We start from the raw sequence: 22,433 nt of genomic DNA on the forward strand, positions 1-22,433 counted from the left end.
TTTTGCTATTTCTGTCTAGGTGGCCTTTTCTATAATATTTGGGCTCACCTCGTGGGTGGATCCGTTCTTTCTGTGCCTGACGTGTCTATATCCAAGGAGGAGGCTTCAGACTACTTTTCCCTGTGGAAGTTATATGTCAAAAACTTAACTATATCGCACAGGCAGAGAATGTACCTTTTCTATGAGGCTGTATGCTCTCTAATTTGAGGTTATGTCACTGTCACTAACCCATTTTATTTGCAAATCAGGTTAATTGTCCTGATTTTTCTTTGATTTGACCTTGGGGTATAGGGTTTCCTTTAGTGCTGTAGGTGTGTTAATTGTTTAGTGCTAGTTGTTCCTTTATCATACATGGAGACACTTCATCAGCCATAGGAGATATTCAGGGCCTTCCTGAAGCAGAGTTCGCATCTCTGCTTCAGGAAAATGGCCGCCGCGATCTCCATCTGCGCACGCGCGGCATCCCGCGGCCATTTTCCTAAAGCCACGGGCAGCAGAGCGCTCCATCTGCGCATGCGCGGCCACAGGAAGATGGCCGCCCCCACCGATCACCAGGGGAATAGCGCAGATCGTGCTCTTTTCCCTCCCCTGTGCAGTGGATTCTGGACTTGGGCATGCGCAAACCACTACGCCACCAACGGAAAACTAAGCAAGATCTGGGGGAAGACACCACGCCCATCTGACCAGACCAGCCTGATTGACAGGCGAAAACGGCTACTTTGGTAACGTATTTCGGCAGCATAGGTGGGGAATCGGGGTCCACAAAATACACAATTGTAATGCACAGCTCAGGCCCTATTTAACAGTATTTTTATCTCATACGGAAAAAACAGGGTGACAGGTTCCCTTTAAGGATAACACATTTCGTTTGTATATTAGGCAAAATATGTATATTTATTGTCATTTTTTTTACATTTTACAAATTACAAAAAGGAAAATGAACTGATGCAAAAGTTTGGGCACCCTTGGAGATTTGTGTGCTCAGACAATGATGACCAAGGTTTCAGACCTTAATTAGCCTGTTGGGGTTTGGCTTGTTCACTATCATCATTAAGAAAGGCCAGTCGATGCAAATTTTTCAGCTTTATAAAAACCCAGCGTCCTCTAACCTTGTGCCAAAATCAGCAGGAATCTTGTAGAGGCCCACAAAGCAGGAGAAGGCTATAAGAAGATGGCAAAGCATTTTTTAAGTTGCCCTTTCCTCAGTTTGAAATGAAATTGAGAAATGGTCTACCAGTTAACATGAGCAGTGGAGATCAAGATAATGTCTAGAAGACCGAGCAAAATTTCAGTGAGAGATGCTTGTAGGATTGCTAGAAAGGCAAATCAGAACCCTCGCTTGACTGCAAAAGACCTTCAGAACAATTTAGCAAACACTGGAATTGTGGTACATTGTACATTTTGACATCCTGGAGTGCGATGTCAGGTGACCGATGTGCGCTCCAGCATGCGGTTCAGCGCGCACAAACCAGGAAGTCCTATTTTCCTAGATCCTTAGCTTCTACACTTTTTGAGCTGGATGAGGGCTTATTTTTTGCTCACCAAGCTGATGTTTTTATTTATACCATTTTAGGGTATATACAATGTTTTCTTCCCCTGTTATTGTATTTTATTGCAGTGTTGCAGCGACCAAATACAGGTCCTTCTCAAAAAATTAGCATATAGTGTTAAATTTCATTATTTACCATAATGTAATGATTACAATTAAACTTTCATATATTATAGATTCATTATCCACCAACTGAAATTTGTCAGGTCTTTTATTGTTTTAATACTGATGATTTTGGCATACAACTCCTGAAAACCCAAAAAACCTGTCTCAATAAATTAGCATATTTCACCCGTCCAATCAAATAAAAGTGTTTTTTAATAACAAACAAAAAAACCATCAAATAATAATGTTCAGTTATGCACTCAATACTTGGTCGGGAATCCTTTGGCAGAAATGACTGCTTCAATGCGGCGTGGCATGGAGGCAATCAGCCTGTGACACTGCTGAGATGTTATGGAGGCCCAGGATGCTTCAATAGCGGCCTTAAGCTCATCCAGAGTGTTGGGTCTTGCGTCTCTCAACTTTCTCTTCACAATATCCCACAGATTCTCTATGGGGTTCAGGTCAGGAGAGTTGGCAGGCCAATTGAGCACAGTAATACCATGGTCAGTAAACCATTTACCAGTGGTTTTGGCACTGTGAGCAGGTGCCAGGTCGTGCTGGAAAATTAAATCTTTATCTCCATAAAGCATTTCAGCCGATGGAAGCATGAAGTGCTCCAAAATCTCCTGATAGCTAGCTGCATTGACCCTGCCCTTGATGAAACACAGTGGACCAACACCAGCAGCTGACATGGCACCCCACACCATCACTGACTGTGGGTACTTGACACTGGACTTCAGGCATTTTGGCATTTCCTTCTCCCCAGTCTTCCTCCAGACTCTGGCACCTTGATTTCCGAATGACATGCAAAATTTGCTTTCATCAGAAAAAAGTACTTGGGACCACTTAGCAACAGTCCAGTGCTGCTTCTCTGTAGCCCAGGTCAGGCGCTTCTGCCGCTGTTTATGGTTCAAAAGTGGCTTTACCTGGGGAATGCGGCACCTGTAGCCCATTTCCTGCACACGCCTGTGCACGGTGGCTCTGGATGTTTCCACACCAGACTCAGTCCACAATCTTCCTCAGGGTCCGGTCACCTCTTCTCGTTGTACAGCGTTTTCTGCCACATTGTTTCCTTCCAACAGACTTACCATTGAGGTGCCTTGATACAGCACTCTGGGAACAGCCTATTTGTTGAGAAATTTCTTTCTGGGTCTTACCCTCTTGCTTGAGGGTGTCAATGATGGCCTTCTTGACATCTGTCAGGTCGCTAGTCTTACCCATGATGGGGGTTTTGAGTAATGAACCAGGCAGGGAGTTTTTAAAAGCCTCAGGTATCTTTTGCATGTGTTTAGAGTTAATTAGTTGATTCAGAAGATTAGGGTAATAGGTCGTTTAGAGAACCTTTTCTTGATATGCTAATTTATTGAGACAGGTTTTTTGGGTTTTCAGGAGTTGTATGCCAAAATCATCAGTATTAAAACAATAAAAGACCTGACAAATTTCAGTTGGTGGATAATGAATCTATAATATATGAAAGTTTAATTGTAATCATTACATTATGGTAAATAATGAAATTTAACACTTTATGCTAATTTTTTGAGAAGGACCTGTAAATGTAATTCAGGCGTTTTGATTTTTTTCTCATTACGCCGTTTACCGATCGGATTAATTATTTTTACATTTTGATAGATCATCATTTCTGAGCACGGCAATACAAACAAAATATGTTTTGGGGTTTTTTATTGTTTTATTTTGAATGGGGTAAAAGGGGGCTGATTTGAACTTTTCTTTTTTTATTTTTTTAAATATTTGTAAAAATATATATATTTTTACTTTTTCTTGCTTCAATAGTGTCCATAAGAGACTTGAAGTTACCATCTTCTGATGGTTTGTGCTACACATAGCAGTGCTCATCTCATAACAGATCAACAATGACAATCACAGGGGTCTCCTGTAGACCACCCTGGGTTGTCATGCTAACCCATAGACACTCCACAATCATGAGATTGACAGTGAAATTTTACCTGTTAGCGGCCACGGGTGGATTGCGATTCCACCCGCGGCTGTTAAGTGCACATGACAGCTCATCAGATCTGCTGTCATGTGCCTGAAAACATGGGTGTTCAGTACTGGAGCCTGCTTCAAATGCAGAGACACGAGCTATGATGTACCTATACATCATAGGTTGTGAAGAGGTTATTGATATAATACTACTGGGCCCCTATAGTTTATACATGCCCCCAAAAGAAGCATATGCCATCAGGTGGATGCAACATCTGCTATACCCTCTGGTGGATCTCCATCTATCATTGTTGTCTCAATTGTTTGCTACATGGGGATAGCTATGTGTTATCCCGGCACAAGTAACATGTAAGTTAGCAGTTTTCTTATGATTATTGAGATTGCACTAGCACTTTGATTATATAGCCTTTGTCATTGTGGCATATGCTTATATGTATTTTCTTTATACATTTTTTATGATTTTTTTGCACTTTATTCATTATACTTTGGATATGTCTGCAAATATAAAAGTCCTATCTGACTACTTTGATTGATAATACATAGCTAGTGTCCCCCCTCCTTTTTTGTAGTTGTGTTACTTATTTTTTAAATATTTTTTAATTTATGTTGTGACTGGACATTAAAATCTCTAAATATACGCCTTGATAAAAATATCCCTATGTAAGGCCTGGAAAAAGATTGTGAAGTCACTATTTAATTTTTGATATGTATTAGCGCCATTGAGAACAGATATCCTATCTCTTACCATGTGTCTTCCCTATTTCCTCATACCAGTAGCATAGCTACCAGGGGGGGTAGAGGGTGCGGACGCCCTGGGCCCGCTGCTCTGAGGGGGCCCACCCGGAGCTATGCTACTGTAACTGTATTGACGCGCGCAGTGCGCCGATACAGTTACATGCTGCGGCAGAGCAGGGAGAATCGATGTCCCTGCTCTGCCGCCCGGCCGCTATGGGGCCCCTGAGCAGGCGAGGGGGGCCCGGTGCCGGCAGTGGGCCCCCCCGCCGTCATCGGAAGATCAGCTGTACTGGCATTTAGCCGATACAGCTGATAGCATTGATAGAAGAAGGAGTGCTGCGCTCCTTCTCCCATCATCCCCCTGTCAGTGTCGGTGTCTGACGTCGCCGACACTGACAGCGGGCACGATGACTCACTGCCCGGCGCCCGCTGTCAGGAGATCAGCGGGAGCAGCGCAAGAACCAGGAAAAAAAGAGGTGAGTATTTATTTATTTATTTTTTTAAGGGTGCTGCTGCCTTATTACAGGGTCTGCCTATGGGGGGCTGCCTTATTACAGGGCCTGCCTATGGGGGGCTGCCTTACTACAGGGTATGACTATGGGGTCTTCCTTACTACAGGGTCTGACTATGGGGGGGCTGCCTTATTACAGGGTCTGCCTATGGGGGGGCTGCCTTATTACAGGGTCTGTCTATGGGGGCTGCTTTATTACAGGGTCTGCCTATGGGGATCTGCCGCCTTATTACAGGGTCTGCCGCATTATTACAGGGTCTGACTATTGGGGTGCTGCCTTATTACAGGGTCTGACTATGGGGGTGCTGCCTCATTACAGGGTCTGACTATGGGGGTGCTGCCTTATTACAGGGTTTGACTATAGGGGTGCTGCCTCATTACACGGTCTGCCTATAGGGGTGCTACCTTATTACAGGGTCTGACTATGGGGGCTGCCTTATTACAGAGTCTGACTATGGGGGTGCTGCCTTATTACAGGGTCTGACTATGGGGACTGCTTTATTACAGTGTCTGCCTGTGGGGGCTGCCTTATTACATGGTCTGAATATGGGGGCTGCCTTATGCTATAGAGTCTGCCTATGGGGAGTGTATTGGCAGGCACGGTACCGCATAGGGAATGTGCCTCGGACTGCAGAGCCCCTTATGGAAAAAGCTGATAGGAAATACCGTGCAGTGCCTATCCCCCCCCCACACTACTCCCCCCTCCCCAGGTGGTGCACTAATTGGGATGCCCAGCTGACCAACGGGAAGAGAGAGGAAGAGGCGTCCGGCCACACCCACAAGGGTTAAATCCAGGTGCCCGTGTCAGCACCTTCCTCTTTCTCCCCAGCTGACCCTCTGGAAGCAACTGGAGCGGCCATCGCCGTCATGTGCCCCAGCCCCAGCTGCCGGCAGGGGATACCCACCCTCATGTCCCCAGGCTAACGGCCAACATCAACGATGCACCACCACATCGGAAGACGGGAGAGTCACTCTCGCCCCGGCACATGGCTGTCTACAACCACGTGCGGCGGCTTTGGCTACCGGCTAGGGAACCACATCTCCACCTCCCTGGGCTTCCTGCCAGCAAGTTGTCGCTACGATGGGAGTCGGAGTCCCTCCACCATCGGGAGACACTCGGCCTGCGTCAGACAGCGGTAAGAGCTCTGAATTCGGCGAGCACCAGCGCCATACACATCACAGGGGAAGGAGAATTAGCATCCACTATCAGGGCGCTCGCCCTGACGGACAAAATGACACAAGGACAGCTCAATCAGCTAGCCTTCACAAAGACCCTTTTTTCTGCGGTATTAGTCCTTTAGGTACACACGTAGAGCCGGAGACAAAACAGAAAATATGGGATAATGGCTACGTAGATATATGGTCGCTATTGTCAGCAGACCAACAATCAGTGGATAAGGAGCGGGGGACAGGATACGAAAGAAACAAACCAAAGATCGCCCAAACCATGAACAACTGGCTTCAGGCCTTTGCAGTCTTAGGCTGCATTATGGGTCAAAAACACCTGGAACGCTGTTCCGAGCTATTCATATACCAGGACCTAGTATATAACTTATATAAGTATCACGGCGGGTCAGCGTGGAGGCGGTACGATGAAGAATTCCGCAGGCGGCTTTCCATGCAACCCGACCTAGGCTGGGGCGTTAAAGCGACGGATGTTTGGTTGCATCTTATGCTATCCCAAAAACAACCCCCTTTTCGTCATCAGCCACTAATTACCCAGCCACCGCAGGCCAAAATTCAGTGGTCGTACATAGACCAGGGGCCTGCTTGCTGTATAACAGGGGGTACTGCCGCTTCCACGGTTCCTGTAGATATAAACACGACTGCTCTGCCTGCGGTGGCGGACACCCTGCAGCGAGATGTATGCGCCAAGCACCTGCAAGGCATAACCCCGGTGAACATCACCGCAATGGGCACTTGGCTAAGCCTCTACCCCAATAAAGAGGCCACGCAGCAACTCGATCACGGTTTCAAATTCGGCTTCTTTATCCCCTTTTACTTTAGTCGCTCAACAAAATCGGCGAATAATCTTAAATCCGCTCGCGAATTTCCCGACATCTTACGGGAAAAAAATTCAAAAAGAGGTAGAACTAGGCAGGATGGCGGGCCCATTTACATCACTGCGTTTCAGGAATTTTAGAATCTCACCCTTAGGCATCGTCCCTAAAAAAGAACCGGGAAAATATTGGTTAATCCATCACCTCTCATACCCAAAAGGCGATTCGGTTAACGACGCGATACTCCCAGAAGAAGCATTGGTAACCTACGCTTCATTTGACAGGGCGGTCGAACTCGTGTGGACAGCCGGGCCCAGTGCCCTGCTGGCAAAATCGGACATAGATTCAGCATTTCGCCTATTGCCCGTTCACCCAGAGTGCTTCCACCTGTTAGGTTGTAAGGTGGACCAGCTCTTCTACTTTGACATGTGCCTACTGATGGGCTGCTCCATCTCCTGTCACTATTTCGAGCTTTTCAGCACTTTTGTTGACTGGGTAGTGCATTACGAAACCGGCAGCAATTCGACGGTTCAGTACCTCGACGATTTTTTGTTCGTCGGGCCGGAAGACTCGAAGCTTTGCTATTTCCTCCTCCAAAATTTAAATTTCTAACCAGTCATTTCGGCGTACCTTTCTCAACAGAAAAAACGGTCGGCCCGTGTAATGTGCTGCCTTTACTTGGCATAGAGATAGATACCAACGCAATGGTTTTTAGATTGCCAGAGGATAAATTGCAAAAAACTCTGAAAATGGTTGAAGATTTCTGCGTGGTTAAAAAAGTCACCCTCCAACAGATGCAGTCCCTGCTAGGTTTGCTCAATTTTGCTTGCCGCGTAATGCCGACGGGCAGAACCTTTTCACGCCGACTATCACTGGCGACGAAGGGCATCTCCCAGCCAGGCCATAGAAGTAGGCTTACTCGCACACTGAAGGAAGACTTGCTAGTCTGGAAAACATTCCTAAATTCCTACAACGGCCATACTTGCCTCATGTCTCAAGAAACGCTAAGGTAAGAGTTAGGACTAGCAGCGGGAGGAAACCTCAGAGACGGGTTTGTGGCAATCTACCAAGATCAATGGTGCAAAGCGAGCTGGCCAGCTTTGTGGGCCTCCGCCGACTGGGGCCGTGACCCAGCCCTGTTGAAGTCTTTGCGACCATAGCTGCAGTAGAGCTCTGGGGTGCACAACTAGAGAACAGAAACATAAGATTCTCAACAAAACACCCCGGCACAGCAAAGAGCTTGAACAGCATGTCTTCTTCATCCCCACCTTTTCTCGCCCTGCTACGCCGCCTAGCATTACTATGCTTAAAACACAACATCTGGTGTCGTGCCACAGTTACGTCGGTTGATGATAACCTTGTTAACGCTCTGTTATTTTCCGATTGGCAGGCCTTCAAAGCTCTCCTTCCGACCGCGCAACCATTGGGTGTCCAGTGTCCAACACTCCTTTTGGACATGGTAGCCAATCAATGATGCCACTGATCCGCGCATCAGTTACGCCGGCTACCTGGCAGGTTTACGGTAAGGCGTGGGACGAGTGGTGCTCATTAATTCACGGCAGACCAGTCAATAGGTGCGATCGGGCGAGATGTGAGGTGTTGGTCGATCTTTTGAATTTGCTCAGGCAAAGAGGCACGTCAGGAACATCGGCGCAGCGTCATCTTTCGGGAATAGCCTTTTTCTTCCAGCTATTGGGGTGGGCAGATGTGACGAAGTATTTTTTCATCAGACAAGCCGTTAAAGGCTGGAAAAGGCTCCAACCTAGTCAGGAGTGTTGTCGTCCCATTTCTTTGAGTCTACTGCACGATATCACAATTTCCCCGTCGGTATGCAATTCCCAATACGAGTCAATCCTAGCGCCAGCCGCGTTTGCCATCGCATTTTTCGGAGCACTTCGGATTAGCGAGCTGGTACCGCGTTCAAAAACCTCATCAGAGGGCGGACTAATCAACGAAGACCTCGTCATATGTAACTATGCACTGCGCATTAGGGTGCGTAAATCCAAATGCGACCCCGCCGGTAGAGGGATGTGGGTCCTCGTTAAGTCGTCGGATGGTCCCGTTTGCCCACTTAACGTAGTAAAAAGATACACGGCAACGAAACGCGTGGGTAGATTCTTTCTGTCACACGCAGACAGGTCCCCCCTTACCAAATACCAGTTCCACACAATTTTTAATTGGTGTCTCGAAGCCGTTAGCGTCGATCTATCAGAATACGGAACACATTCTTTCCGTATAGGGGCTGCTACCGAGGTGGCTAAGGCCGGGATCTCTGAGGCCGAAGTGCAGCGATTGGGTCGATGAAAATCCGCATGCTTTGCCAGATACATAAGACCTGACCTGCTTAAGTAACATATCTTGTCTTTTCCAGGTGTCCAAAAACCTGCAGTTTGTGTGGTTGGACATTCATACATCTACTGGGCAAAGAAACGGGCCGAACATTGGCCCGGTGGTGTGAATTTAGGTTTCAGGAATGTAGAGGTCAACTGGAGAGGGATAAGAGGCCTACAGTGGAAAAAAACTTCCCAGAAGTTGTTGACATCGCTAAGAGGGCCAAAGGGCCAGTGATACTAGTCTTGCATGCCGGCGGCAATGATCTGGGAAATCGGAGATGTATCGACCTCAGTTCTTCGATGACAGCCGACATTGAGCGTTTCTTCTACCTGTTACCTGATATGATATTGGTGTGGTTGGAGATGGTGCCACGAGCGGTCTGGCACGGGGACCAGGCAAGGACCCAAGAGCCTTAGAACGATCAAGAAAAAAGGTCAACCTGAGAGTGGCAAGATTTGTAAAAGAAAAATTTGGCATTGTAGTTCACCACTACCAACTGGAAGGCGACAAATCAGGATTGTTGAGGCCCGACGGTATTCATCTCACGGACATTGGACTCGATATATTTTTGTCAGGTCTACAAGACGGAATTGAACAGGCCCTAACGCTGATGGGTGGGGGTCGGAGTCACGTGTAGGTAGTACACATGATCCTCCGTGGCAGAAGTGGAGGGAGGGGCGAAGCTTCGTAGCCGCTCATTGGCTGGCCACCCGTCGGTCGCGGACTGGGCCCACGGCTGTGAGCCCGTTGCGAAATGTAATTTGCCCCTCTGCTTATCAAATTAATAAACTGTGACCGACTAGTTCAACCCATTTAAGCCTGTTCGTGTTGTCTTTTCGAGATTTGTGGTAGGGGGGAAGGCACTATTTACGACACACGGGTCTCTGCAGTCTGGCAGTGCCTATTCCCCCCTCACACTACTCCCCCCCCCAGGTGATGCACTTATTGGGACGCCCAGCTGACCAACGGGAAGAGAGAGGAAGAGGCGTCCGGCCACACCCACAAGGGTTAAATCCAGGTGCCGGGGTCAGCATCTTCCTCTTTCTCCCCGGCTGACCCTCTGGAAGCAATTGTCCCACCCTCCCTCGCCTATATATTTACTGATGTTTTTGTGCCGTTTAAAAAATGTTTTTAATACTTGAACCTTAAAGCTGACAATAATACTGTTACTTTTACTTCACAGCGGAAGTGGAGGGAGGGGCGAAGCTTCGTAGCCGCTCATTGGCTATCCGCCCGTCAGTTGCAGACTGGGCCCACGGCTGTGAGCCCATTGCGAAATGTAATTTGCCCCTCCCTGCTTATCAAATTAATAAACTGTGACCGACTAGTTCAACCCATCTAAGCCTGTTCGTGTTGTCTTTTCGGGATTGGTGGCAGGGGGGAAGGCACTATTTACGACACACGGGTCTCCGCAGTCTATACTATATTGTGGACTATTTGGTGCATTATGCTACTGTATATGGAGGCTATCTAGGGGGCCATGATACAGTATGGAGATTACAGTGAAGGGGCCATCATACAGTGTTGGAGCCATCAAACAGTTTGGGGGCTACTAAGGGGTCAGTATACTGTGTGGGTGGTACTATACAGTGAGGTGGCATTATACTGTGTATAGGGGAGCTTTACAGGGGGGGAGACTTGGGACATTATTAAATGTAAAATGGGCACTTACTGTTATAGGGGAACTCAGGTTACTATGACTATCAAAGGGGCACACGGCAATATTACTTTCTAGGGGGCAAAATATGGGCACTGTTTTCTAGGGCACTTGCACCTAGCATTACTATATTATAGAGGGGTGCTTTAGAATTTAGAGGGCACAGAGAACCACACCGCAGGTGCAGTAGGGACACATACGGCAGCAGCGGCTCAGTATTGGGGTATTAGGTGCAGTAATAGGGACACATACGGCAGCAACGGCTCAGTATTGGGGTATCAGGTGCAGTAATAGGGACACATACGGCAGCAGCGGCTCAGTATTGGGGTATCAGGTGCAGTAATAGGGACACATACGGCAGCAGCGGCTCAGTATTGGGGTATCAGGAGCAGTAATAGAGACACATACAGCAGCAGCGGCTCAGTATTTGGGGTACCAGGGGTAGTAATAGGGACACATACGGCAGCAGCGGCTCAGTATTGGGGTATCAGGTGTAGTAATAGGGACACATACGGCAGCAGCTCAGTATTGGGGTATCAGGTGCAGTAATAGGGATGCATACGGCAGCAGCTCAGTATTGGGGTATCAGCAGGATGAGGAGTTTGTGCAGGTTGGGAATAGATGGTGATGGCTGGAATATGAGAAGTGAAACGTGTCTTTGTTGTATTCTCTGCAGACGAGTTGTACTGGAAGAAGTTGTCATGTCGGTCTGGGCCAGATGGAAAAGACGGGAAAAATGACGACTCCATCATAAAGAATGTCAGCGGTTAAGTCATTATCTGTAACTGTGCTGTGATCTATGTTCTGTAGGACTGGTATCTACCACTGACCATATGGCGGTAATATCCATGTTGGTCGGTATATACAGATTATCTTCAGTAACAGCGCGGTCATCTGCTGAGGTTCTCCTCCACTATTAGGGTGCGTCACCAAGTTGTAATCAAGGTTACCTGGTTAGGGACCCACCCAGAAGTTTCGCCCCCCCTGAACCAACACCCTAGCTACGCCTCTGTCATAGACCATAAGCTTGCAAGCAGGCCCCTCACTTATTTTGGTATCTGTTGATGTGTTATTCTTTATTGTATTTATTGTCTGTATAAGTTCCCTCTAAAATGTAAAGTGCTGCGGAATATGTTGGCGCTATAGAAATACATTTTTTTAATCTCTCTGTAGATTGTGTTGTCAAGCAGCATGATATTGCCTCCTTTATCTGCTATTTGCATGATGATACTATTTTACCTTTTTATTTGGTCTTACCACACTGCAGGTACAAATTTAATCCCAAATGATTACCTGTGTTTTGATCATTCACTATAGCATATTTGTTATCATAAAATGCACTGGTGCATGAACTTTCTGGATTTTTTTTTTTTTTTTTTTAAGTCAACATGATTTGACACTCTGTTGTCATATTACATATGTGAGGGATCAATAAGAACACATTGTTCTTTGAATACCAAGTCCCGGTCTTAGGCTACTTTCACACTAGCGTCGGTACGGGGCCGTCGCGCTGCGTCGGCCCGACGTACCGACGCATACTGTGCAAGCGCCGCACAACGGGGGCATCCGCTGCCCCATTGTGAGGTGCGGGGAGGTGGGGGCGGAGTTGCGGCCGCGCATGCGCGGTCGGAAATTGCAGACCGTCGGCACAAAAAAAGTTACATGTAACGTTTTTTGCTGCCGGCGGTCCGCCACAACCCGACGCAACCGTCGCACGACGGTTGCGACGTGTGTCAATACGTCGCAATGCGTCGCTAATGTTAGTCTATGGGGAAAAAACGCATCCTGCAGACGACTAGTGTGAAAGTAGCCTTACGGGGTAAAAGACAAATTATTATTATTATTTCTTTTTAGAGCACCATTGATATCATAGTGCTGTACATGAGAAAGGGTTGCATACAAAATATAAATTACAGTGAACAAACTAACAATAACAGACTGGAATAGAAGGGAGAGGGCTCATACGTGCTTACAGTGTACAGGGAAGGTGACATTAGGTTAGGGGATTTCGGCAGCTCTGGTGGTGGCGAGGTGGCAGCGGGGTAATTGCAGGCTGTAAGCTCAAGAGATGCATTTTCAAGTTCCATCTGAAAGGTCCGATTAAACCTACATTCGGAAATGTTGGAGCACAGGTTGAGGATACTCGGTTTGAAGCCATTGAGTGAGGAATATATAGATGTGGAGTACAAAAGGACGTCTTGGAAGGACGAGATTAAATGTAAAAAGTCGAAGATATCGGGAGGTCAATGTTAAATTGATGATACTATTTGATAGATTTTCATGGATGGATTTTATGTACAATATTTTGCAGACTATAAGACGCACCCCAAATTTTTGGGAGGAAAATAGGGACAAAATTATTTAAATAAAATGGTGGTACATCTTATAGTCCAATTTTAGGGTGTCTTACTGAGGAAGGTTGTGGCAGTGGCCCTACCTCCTGTGACCCCACTCCACAACAGCCACCCCTCCCCCTGGTAAGCTGCCTTTGGATTATAAGACACCCCCCCATTTTCTACTCAAATTTTGGGAAAAAAGTGCTTCTTATAATCCAAAAGATACGGTATATATTTGGAAAGGGTTACAATCTCTGTCAGGTAGAATATCACCTGTTTTTTTTTTTATTTGAATAGTTGAAATTTGAATAGCTGCATCAATTTTCAGTGGTTATTACCCATGGCTTAAGTATCTTCCATTTATTCATTTCCAGTGGATTTGTAAAAAGTGGACTAAAGATATTAACTTTATTACTCAGAGTGAAGTTCTTAGTAAGCGCTTCAAAAAGAAGTAGCCCTCCGCCTTTGAAAGGCATTTAAACAAGCCAAAACACTGATGCAAAGGTCTCTGATACACACTAGAACCAATACTACGGCGTCTGAACAAGTGTATTCTTCAACTTCATTACACAATACAACTCAGCACATAATGACATTAAGAAGATCCTCAATAAACATTGAACAAAATTAAATACTGACACCTTTTTGAGAGAAGAACTCATGCCCCACCCTAGAGTCATAATTAGGAGGGAACAAAACCTAAAATCTTAGTGGACCACAATCCTTATAGGGAAGGGGTCCTGTACTAGTGAAATAGGCTGGTTCTTTCCCAGCTGGTTTTCACAAATAAGTTTTCTTTTGTGGCATCAGCCCTTTAGGGTTATACCTCGATGAGGATACCAAGAGGAAAATAACCAATATGTTAATACTAGCTGTTTCCAGCCAGCTAACGCTCGGCACGCTCATTGCTATCTAATTAACAGATAAGAACTAGAAAAAATGCGGCAGCACTCACCAGCTTCGGTGTGGTCTGAGTCCTTTATTGAGACATGTGATACATCACCATTATCTTCACGGCACGGGGGAGTGTGAAAGGAAAGGAGGTGAGCAGGGATCAACGACGACCGTTTCGCACCAACAACAGCGCTTCTACGGGTCTTATCTGCTGCATTGTTGTTTTTCATGCGAGCACCTCCATCTGGATGTCAGGCTCTCCAGTCACACCACTCATGGACTGTGGTAGCTCTTAGTGACAAGGGCTGTGCGGTTCAGCTTTTCGTCTCTATTTATGGCTATCTAATTAACGCTGCTGGCAGGGCCGGACTGGGCCTAAAATTCAGCCCTGGCATTTGAAGTTACACATTCCGACTTGTCGCCTGGTGACTGTATAATATCTTTGTACACTTGTAGGTTACAAGAAGCAAGGGGAGTGTAACACGACTATATAACATATAATCACAGCTGTATCCAGCATTACAGCTCAGCCCCCATAGAATGTAATACAGCACAGCCCCCATCGAATGTAATACAGCACAGCCCCCATAGAATGTAATACAACACAGCCCGCATAGAATGTAATGCAGCCAGCCCCATAGAATGTAATGCAGCACAGCCCCCATAGAACGTAATGCAGCACAGCCCCCATAGAATGTAATACAGCCAGCCACCATTGAATTTAATACAGCGCAGCCCCCATAGAATGTAATACAGCACAGCCCCCATAGAATGTAATACAACACAGCCCGCATAGAATGTAATGCAGCCAGCCCCCATAGAATGTAATGCAGCACAGCCCCCATATAATGTAATGCAGCACAGCCCCCATAGAATGTAATACAGCCAGCCACCATTAAATGTAATACAGCACAGCCCCCATAGAATGTAATACAGCACAGCCCCATAGAATGTAATGCAGCACAGCCCCCATAGAATGTAATACAGCCAGCCACCATTAAATGTAATACAGCACAGCCCCCATAGAATGTAATACAGCACAGCCCCATAGAATGTAATGCAGCACAGCCCCCATAGAATGTAATACAGCCAGCCCCCATAGAATGTAATACAGCACAGCCCCCATAGAATGTAATGCAGCCAGCCCCCATAGAATGTAATGCAGCACAGCCCCATAGAATGTAATGCAGCACAGCCCCCATAGAATGTAATACAGCACAGCCACCATAGAATGTAATGCAGCACAGCCCCATAGAATGTAATGCAGCACAGCCCCCATAGAATGTAATGCAGCCAGCCCCCATAGAATGTAATGCAGCACAGCCCCAAAGAATGTAATAGAGCCAGCCACCATAGAATGTAATACAGAACAGCCCCCATAGAATGTAATGCAGCACAGTCCCCATAGAATGTAATACAGCCAGCCACCATTAAATGTAATACAGCACAGCCCCCATAGAATGTAATACAGCACAGCCCCATAGAATGTAATGCAGCACAGCCCCCATAGAATGTAATACAGCCAGCCACCATTAAATGTAATACAGCACAGCCCCCATAGAATGTAATACAGCACAGCCCCATAGAATGTAATGCAGCACAGCCCCCATAGAATGTAATACAGCCAGCCCCCATAGAATGTAATACAGCACAGCCCCCATAGAATGTAATGCAGCCAGCCCCCATAGAATGTAATGCAGCACAGCCCCATAGAATGTAATGCAGCACAGCCCCCATAGAATGTAATACAGCACAGCCCCCATAGAATGTAATGCAGCCAGCCCCCATAGAATGTAATGCAGCACAGCCCCAAAGAATGTAATAGAGCCAGCCACCATAGAATGTAATACAGAACAGCCCCCATAGAATGTAATGCAGCACAGTCCCCATAGAATGTAATGCAGCACAGCCCCATAGAATGTAATGAATGCAGCCAGCCCCCATAGAATGTAATGCAGCACAGCCCTCATAGAATGTAATACAGCCAGCCACCATAGAATGTAATACAGCACAGCCCCCATAGAATGTAATACAGCACAGCCCCCATAGAATGTAATGCAGCACAGCCCCCATAGAATGTAATGCAACACAGCCCCATAGAATGTAATGCAGCCAGTCCCCATAGAATGTAATGCAGCACAGCCCCCATAGAATGTAATGCAGCACAGCCCCCATAGAATGTAATGCAGCACAGCCCCATAGAATGTAATGCAGCACAGCCCCCATAGAATGTAATGCAGCACAGCCCCATAGAATGCAATGCAGCACAGCCCCATAGAATGTAATACAGCCCGCCACCATAGAATGTAATGCAGCACAGCCCCATAGAATGTAATGCAGCACAGCCCCCATAGAATGTAATGCAGCACAGCCCCATAGAATGTAATACAGCCAGCCACCATAGAATGTAATACAGCACAGGCCCCATAGAATGTAATGCAGCACAGCCCCCATAGAATGTAATGCAGCACAGCCCCATAGAATGTAATGCAGCACAGCCCCATCGAATGTAATGCTGCACAGCCCCCATAGAATGTAATACAGCCAGCCACCATAGAATGTAATACAGCACAGCCCCCATAGAATGTAATGCAGCACAGCCCCCATAGAATGTAATGCAGCACAGCCCCATAGAATGTAATGCAGCACAGCCCCATAGAATGTAATGCAGCCAGTCCCCATAGAATGTAATGCAGCACAGCCCCATAGAATGTAATGCAGCACAGCCCCATAGAATGTAATGCAGCCAGTCCCCATAGAATGTAATGCAGCACAGCCCCATAGAATGTAATGCAGCACAGCCCCATAGAATGTAATGCAGCACAGCCCCATAGAATGTAATGCAGCCCCCCAAAAGCCCCACAATCCAGTTATCACTCATTGATAAATATATATAATAAAAAAACACTTCACTCACCTCTCTTCGTGCCCCGCGCTGCTCTTGGCTCCGGTCTCAGCAGCTGCAGTCTGCCCGCCCGACACACAGCAGGTGCTGTCATGGTTCCCAATGGCAAGGGAACGTGAAAAACACATAAGTAACGAACGAGCTCTCGGGTGATGGAAACTCGAGTTGACCGTGAGCTAAATCTACCACACAACTAACAGTAGCCAGGGAGCATACCTACGGCTTCCTATATGCCACGCGCCAGCCGGAGGACTAACTACGCCTGGTAGAGGAAGAAACAGACCTGGCTTACCTCTAGGGAAATACCCCAAAAGATGATAGCAGCCCCCCACATGTAATAACGGTGAATTAAGAGGAAAAGACATACACAGTATGAAAGTAGATTTAGCAAAGAGAGGTCCACTTACTAGATAGCAGAAGGATACAAAAGAGGACTTCACGGTCAACTGAAAACCCTTTCAAAAACCATCCTGAAATTACTTTAAGACTCCTGTGTCAACTCATGACACAGGAGTGGCAATTTCAGCCCGCAAGAGCTTCCAGCTACAGAGAATTACAAAAACTGCAAACTGGACAAAAGGTACAAAACAAAAGGACAAAGTCCACTTAGCTGATCAGCAGACTAGTAGCAGGAACATGCAACCGAAGGCTCTGGTTACAATGATGACCGGCAAGGAAATGACTGGAGAGCAAGGCTAAATAGGAAACTCCCAAACACTGATGGAAGCAGGTGAACAGAAGAAGCAAAGTGCAAACAAGTCACCAGTACCACCAGCAACCACCAGGGGAGCCCAAAAAGCGGATACACAACAAGGTGCGCGATGATATGGTGTCATCGCGCACCCGCAGTGTCAGCGCCAGGCAGAGCGGGGAATGATGGGAGAGGGAGCATCAGCAGACGCTCTCTCTTCCATCATTGCATTTAACTGTACCGGCGTCTGACACACGGTATAGTTGAATGCGGGGCGGGGACTGTGCCAACAGCGGGGGGGGGGAGTGCACCGACAGCGGGGGGAGTGCGCCGACAGCGGCACACTCGAGCGGCCCACTACTGCCACCGGCCCTTCTGGCATTTGCCAGAACTGCCCGATGGCCAGTCCGGCCCTGGTCTGAACTCATGACCTTGATGTGGGCGGATCTTGAGATTGTAGTTATTTTTTTCCCTGAAATAATTTTAGGTTGGAAATTATTCCACGGGTTACTTGTCAAGGTTCCAGGGATGCTTTAGCTGTAGAGACGGCATGTAGAGTAGTTAATTGCCAGGTTTTACATTTTGTTAAGTCCAGGGCGGGTGTGGTAATTCAGCACAGCAGTTAGAAGGGAATAATTGGGCTATCAGGGAGCAGCCACAGACAGGAGCAAGGATACCAGACTGCATATATAAAGAAATATGCATCCTATGCTCTTCCCATCCGGAGATATGTCCATCATCCTTGTATATGCACCCACATCCTGGTATGCGCAACCACATCCTGGTATATGCACCCTCATTCTGGTATGTGCACCAACATCGTGGTATATGCTCTCCCCCCATCCTGGTATATGCTCTCTCCCTCATCCTGGTATTTTCTCTCTCCCCCGTCCTGGTATATGTCTCCCCACCATCCTGATATATGCACCTCCCATCCTGGTATATGTTCCCCAGTGTAGTATGTGCTGCTCCTTCATCGTAGTATATGCTCCCCCATCGTTGTATATGCTCCCCCATCCTTGTATATGGCCCAATCCATGTATATGTTCCCAAAATTCATGTATATGCTCCCCCATCCTAGCATATGCTCCTCCATCCTAGCATATGATCCCCCATCCTAGTATATGCTCCCCCATTTTTGTAAATGCCCCCATCCATTTATATGCCCCCGTCCTTGTATATGCCCCCAATCCATGTATATGTCACCCCACCCTGGTATATGCAGCCCCATCCTTGTATATACTCCCCCATTCTTGGACAGCTTCCCCAAACCATGTATATGCCCCAGACCTTGTATATGCCCTTTATCCTGGTATATATGCTCCACCATCCTGGTATATGCTCCCCCAACCTGGTATATGATGCCCCCATCCTTGTATATACTCTCCTCATTTTTGTATATACTCCCCCATCCTTTTATATTCCTTGTATATGATGCCCCAAATCTTATATATGCTCCCCCAATCCATGTATATGCTCTCCCAAACCATGTACAACCCCTGGCAAAAATTATGGAATCACCGGCCTTGGAGGATGTTCATTCAGTTGTTTAATTTTGTAGAAAAAAAGCAGATCACAGACATGGCACAAAACTAAAGCCATTTCATATGGCAACTTTCTGGCTTTAAGAAGCACTAAAAGAAATCAAGAACAAAAAATGTGGTAGTCAGTAATGGTTAATTTTTTTTAACCAAGCATAGGGAAAAAATTATGGAATCACTCAATTCTGAGGAAAAAATTATGGAATCACCCTGTAAATTTTCATACCCAAAAATAACACCTCAATCAAATTAGATCTGCTTGTTAGTCTGCATCTAAAAAGGAGTGATCACACCTTGGAGAGCTGTGGCACCAAATGGACTGTCATGAATCATGGCTCCAACATGAGAGATGTCAACTGAAACAAAGGAGAGGATTATCAAACTCTTAAAAGAGGGTAAATCATCATGCAATGTTGCAAAAGATGTTGGTTGTTCACAGTCAGCTGTGTCTAAAATGTGGACCAAATACAAACAACATGGGAAGGTTGTTAAAGGCAAACATACTGGTAGACCAAGGAAGATATCAAAGTGTCAAGACCGGAAACTTAAAGCAATATGTTTCCAAAACAGGAAATGCATAACAAAACAAATGAGGAACGAATGGGTGGAAACTTGAGTCAACGTCTGTGACCGAACTATAAGAAACCACCTAAAGGAAATGGGATTTACATACAGAAAATCTAAGCAAAAGCCATCATTAACACCTAAACAGAAAAAAACAAGGTTACAATGGGCTAAGGGAAAGCAATCATGGACTGTGGATGACTGGATGAAAGTCATATACAGTGATGAATCACAAATCTGCATTGGGCAAGGTGATGATGCTGGAACTTTTGTTTGGTGCCATTCCAATGAGATTTATAAAGATGACTGCCTGAAGAGAACATGCAAATTTCCACAGTCATTGATGATATGGGGATGCATGTCAGGCAAAGGCACTGGGGAGATGACTGTCATTACATCTTCAATAAATGCACAAGTTTATGTTGACATTTTGGACACTTTTCTTATCCCATCAATTGAAAGGATGTTTGAGGATGATGAAATCATTTTTCAAGATGATAATGCATCCTGCCATAGAGCTAAAACTGTGCAAACATTCCTTGAAAATAGACACATAAGGTCAATGTCATGGCCTGCAAATAGTCCGGATCTCAATCCAATTGAAAGGGAACCTGTCACCTGAATTTGGGGGGTCCTTTTTTGGGTCTTATGGGCGGTGTTTTCGGGTCTTTTATTAACCCGTTTTTTTCACACTGGCCGCAGGCTGGTTGCGAAATTGACTTGACGTTGATTTGCTTTCCTCCCTAGTTATTTCAGTAGCATTGCCCTTAAAGTGAATGACTTGTGTCAAACATTTTGGTTATCCTTCCACAAGCTTCTCACAATAGTTTTTTTGGAATTGGGCCCATTCCTAGTGACAAAACTGTACTAATCTGTAATCTAATCTAATCTAAACAAAGCAATCTTGCCTTGCGCACGCGCAGTATGCTTTGCCCAACTGCGGGCAAAGCCAAAAACCATTAGTGTGCATGCGCCGGCGCACTATGTCCTGGAACACAGCGAAATACTTCCGGGACATAGTGTGCCGGCACATGCGCACTAATGGTTTTCGACTTTGCCCGCAGTTAGGCAAAGCATACTGCGCGTTGCCAAGGCAAGATTGCTTTGCGCACGCGTTAACTAGGGAGGAAAGCGAATCAACGTCAAGTCAATTTCGCGACCAACGTGCGGCCAGCGGGAAAAAAAGGGGTTAATAAAAGACCTGAAAACACCGCTCATATGACCCAAAAAAGACCCGCCAAATTCAGGTGACAGGTTCCCTTGAAAATCTTTGGTCGAAGTTGAAGAAAATGGTCCATGCCAAGGCTCCAACCTGCAAAGCTGATCTGGCAACAGCAATCAGAGAAAGTTGGAGCCAGATTGATGAAGAGTCCTGTTTGACACTCATTAAGTCCATGCCTCAGAGACTGCAAGCTGCAATAAAAGCCAGAGGTTGTGCAACAAAATACTAGTGATGTTTTGGAGTGTTTTTTTGTTTGTTTGTTTTTCATGATTCCATAATTTTTTCCTCAGAATTGAGTGATTCCGTAATTTTTCCCCTATGCTTGGTTTAAAAAAGCAACAAAAGTAACCATTACTGACTACCACATTTTTTGTTCTTGATTTCTTTTAGTGTTTCTTAAAGCCAGAAAGTTGCCATTTGAAATGACTTTAGTTTTGTGCCATGTCTGTGATCTGCTTTTTTTCTACAAAATTAAACAACTGAATGAACATCCTCCAAGGCCGGTGATTCCATAATTTTTGCCAGGGGTTGTATATGCTACTTCATCCAAAAAAAAGTGATTGCCATCCCCACATTAAAACATAAATTAAGTGTGGTTTATCACATCTTTGGAAAGCTGAGTACACATTCCCTAGCCACACCCAGGCCTGATTACTGCCACATTTGTTATCAATCAAGAAATCACTTAAATAGTACCTGCCTGACAAAGTGAAGTAGACCAAAAGTTCCTCAAAAGCTAAACATCATACTGCAATCCAAAGAAATTCTGGAACAAATGAGAAACAAAGTAATTGACATCTGTCAGTCTGGAAAAGGTTATAAATCCAGCGAACCACAGTGAAACACGTTATCTACAAATGGCAAAAACATGCAACAGTGGTGAACCTTCCCAGGAGAGGCCAGCCGACCAAAATTACCCCAAGAGTGCTGTGATGACTCATCCAAGAAGTCACAAAAGACTGCAACAACAATCAAAGCACTGCAGGCCTCACCTGCCTCAGTTAAAGTCAGTGTTCATGACTTCGCCATAAAGAGACTGTGCAAAAATGGCATTCATGGCAGAGTTCCAAGACGAAAACCACTGCTGAGCAATAAGAACATAAAGGCTTGTCTCAGTTTTGCCAGAAAACATCTTGATGATTCCCAAAACTTTTGGGAGAATACTCTGTGGACTGATGAGACAAAAGTTGAACTTTTTGGAAGGTGTATGTTCCATTACATCTTGCATAGCAGTAACACAACATTTCAAAATAGAAACATCATACTAACAGTAAAATATGGTGGTGGTAGTGTGATTAATTGACCTAGGGCTGTTTGCTACAGAACTTGGAAGACATGCTGTGATAAATGGAACAATAAATTCTACCAAAAAATCCTGAAGGAGAATGTCCAGGCATCTGTTCATGACCGCAAGCTGAAGCGCACTT

The sequence above is a fragment of the Ranitomeya variabilis genome, chromosome 4, assembly GCF_051348905.1.
Source record: "Ranitomeya variabilis isolate aRanVar5 chromosome 4, aRanVar5.hap1, whole genome shotgun sequence".
In the NCBI taxonomy this organism is placed as follows: domain Eukaryota; kingdom Metazoa; phylum Chordata; class Amphibia; order Anura; family Dendrobatidae; genus Ranitomeya; species Ranitomeya variabilis.